This window comes from Mandrillus leucophaeus, unplaced genomic scaffold (assembly GCF_000951045.1).
Source record: "Mandrillus leucophaeus isolate KB7577 unplaced genomic scaffold, Mleu.le_1.0 Scaffold5, whole genome shotgun sequence".
In the NCBI taxonomy this organism is placed as follows: Eukaryota; Metazoa; Chordata; class Mammalia; order Primates; family Cercopithecidae; genus Mandrillus; species Mandrillus leucophaeus.
Genome location: NW_012105364.1, coordinates 10,320,412 through 10,323,539, shown reverse-complemented (window position 1 = coordinate 10,323,539; position 3,128 = coordinate 10,320,412). Strand labels below are relative to the sequence as shown.

Genomic DNA, 3,128 nt, shown 5'->3' with positions numbered 1-3,128 from the left:
GGTGGAGTAGGAAGCTCAGGCCTGGCTGGCTGCAGGTTTTGAGCCCTGCTTGGCGGGGAGCCAGGCTGAGTCCTGGTGAGAATTTGAGTGCCGTGTGGGCGGGCCAACAGTGCTGGGGACCTGGGGCACCCTCTGCAGCTGCTTGCCTGGGTGCTAAGCCCCTCACTGCCGGGGCCAAGGCGACAGCCTGCCGCTGGGGCAGGCCAAGCCCTCGCCCACACGGAACTTGCACTGGCCCACACGCACCCGAGTTCCCGCCCAAGACTCTCCCTCCACACCTCCCCACAAGCAGAGGGAGCAGGCTCTGGCCTCGGCCAGCCCAGAGAGGGGCTCCCACAGTGCAGTGGTGGGCTGAAGGTCTCCTCCAGCACTGCCAGAGTGGATGTGGAGGCCGAGGAGGTGCCGAGAGCCAGCAAGGGCTGCTAGGGCTTTGTCACCTCTCACTGCTACCAACTCAGGGCCCACCAAAAAAGCCAAATACATTCTGGGATCCAATCACATGAGATTCTCCACTTCTAGTTGTCACACCTTCAGCTTTTCCATGGCGACATCTTCCAATCAGAGCATACCTGAAAGCCTTCCTCTTTTTCACTATGATTCAGCTTTCAAATTCCCCTGCCTACCTTTAAATCTCTGCTAAATACAAGTGATGATGGCTGACTCTCTTGCTATACCAAGATCCAAATAAATAGTCTTTTTCTTCTCATTTAGATGATCTTTGTTATTTTCACAGCAGTTAAATGGGTCTCTTAAATGCTGGACTTCACAGAGGCTTTGACATGGGAATGTGTCCCATACACCTCTAGTCCTGGGAGGCAAATGTAAGTTTTCTTATATTTATCCTACCATGCATTCTTCTTTTTCTTGGAGCACATTCTGGAAAATGTGTTCACGCAAATTGTTCCCAGTGCAATTCTTTTTAGTTTCTTAGTTACCTTTCTGGAACAATAAATAATGGAGCCTGGGCAAATATGAAGAAATTTGTGTTTTTTCCCCCACATTCATTTGTAAGTCTAATTGTATTGGGCTGAACTTACATTAGATATAAGTGATATTATAATTTTAAATTAAATCATGATATACACTGCATTTCTTTTCTTAATAAAAGGAGGGATGATTGCTGTGGCATCATCACTCATTTAAAAGCAGTTATAAAACAAATATCCTTGATTTCTCTCTTTAGCCACTTGTATTTTCTGCATTTGAATGCTGATGCATGGCAAAGATTGTTTGCCTTTTCCCTTGTCATTTTCAATTCCTCCCTTCTACTGAAGGGGAAATCCAGATAAATAAGAGGCTTAATTCTCCATGTTGAAAATAGAGAATAAACTCCCTCTATCCCCTTTTTTTCTTTTAAAAGAAAATTCACTTTAGAAACTTGTAATTGTAAACTCTTTCTCTGTGACTTTGAAATGTATAAAAATAGTTCTAAAAGGTAAATAAGTATCTTGCTACCTTCATGACCCAGGAAGATCTCTTTCAAAAACCCGAGAGCCTTATCTTGGAAATGTGACCATCAAGGAAGATAGCATCTCTATGTCCCAGTTTCTGTGGGAGAGCTAGAGCCTAACTTGGATGGATGCTTGCACCTTATGACTATCTTCTGTCATTATGATATGGGAAGTTTATTATTCCTTTGGATAAAGCCAATTAACTAACACAAATGGTCACCCCAATTCCCACTTAAATTTAGAATAAACTGTTGCAGAAAGGGGTCCGGATCCAGACTCCAAGAGAGTTGGATCTTGTGCAAGAAAGAATTCAGGACGAGGCCGTAGAGTAAAGCAAAAGCAAGTGTATTAGGCAAGTGAAGGAATAAAAGAATGGCTACTCCAAAGAGCAACTGCGAGGGCTGCTGGTTGCCCATTTTTATGATTATTTCTTGATGATATGCTAAATAAGGGATTGATTATTTATGCCTCCCTTTTAGACCATATAGGGTAAATTTTTGATGTTACCATGGCATTTGTAAACTGTCATGTTGCTAGAGTGCAGCAGTGAGGACAAGAGGTCACTCTTGCTGGCATCTTGGTTTTGGTTGGTTTTAGCCAGCTTCTTCACGGCTAAAGGTAGCAAGAGACTTATTTAGCTTCTTTACGGCCAACTGTTTTATCAGCAAGGTCTTTATGACCTGTAGCTTGTGCTGACCTCCTATCTCATCTGTGACTTAAGAATGCCGTAACTATCTGGGAATGCAGTCCAACAGGTCTTATTTTACCTAGCCCCTATTCAGGATGGAGTGCTGTGGTTCAAATGCCTCTAACAAAACTTATGTGCAACAAATGGTGCTGTCAGGTTCTCTTACCTGAGAACTAATTGTTTATCTCAGGACCACGTATATAATGGGTTGAAACTACATGGCTCTATAAATGTTGGTGAGACTCCTTTCTGTCTGCAATGTCTTAGCATATTGCCTGGGATGCACACCACACTCTGGTTTAATGCTTATTCAATAATAAATAAAACTTTTTTTTTTCTCCTCTACCTTTGTGGAGTGTTTTTCTGGGTTGGGAGAGGATTTTGTTTTTAATTATACTTCCCCAACCCTACCTTTCCCTGAAAGTGGTATTTCTAGATGGCTTGGACGATAACAGAGACTCTGGGTTACCAGGATGTAGATGGGTATGCCAAGACAGAGCTGAGGAAATGAATAAGGTAGTTCTTTGGGAATAATCAATAGATGGTGCCTGAGGGAGCTTACGTGCAGTTCCAGTTGTGTTATATAGAGAGGATTGTTATGATTGAGAGAGTAATAGAGAGAACAAAAAACATTTCTGAACTCCTAGTTAAGGAAATGGAAGAAGGAAGGCGAGCCTGACAAAGAGGAAATGAAGAAGAAAACCTTGAAGGTGCAGGTTAGTGGAGAAAGGTCTTCAAGACATAACAGTTTCAAATAGTTGTTAGTTTTAGTTACTTCTGTAAAGAGGATGAGAATGAGAACAGAGAAATCTGTCATTTGTATGTCAAGTAGAAAGTTTTTCATAGACAAAAAATTTGTTAAAGTAGTGGGTATTTAAGCATTTTGAAACTACTTCTGTTTTCAAGCTTAACAGGAATGAGGCAGAATTCCTTTCAAGAATTTTATAGAGCTTATTGAAAACAACTATCCTATACCTTTGTATTCTCTT

At 41.8% G+C, this 3,128-nt stretch overlaps 1 pseudogene across 1 annotated transcript in view; it reads left to right on the top strand.

The window, feature by feature from the left end:
* LOC105550924 overlaps positions 1-3,128 on the top strand; it is a 114,499-nt pseudogene that overhangs the window by 40,702 nt on the left and 70,669 nt on the right. The window lies entirely within an intron of this gene.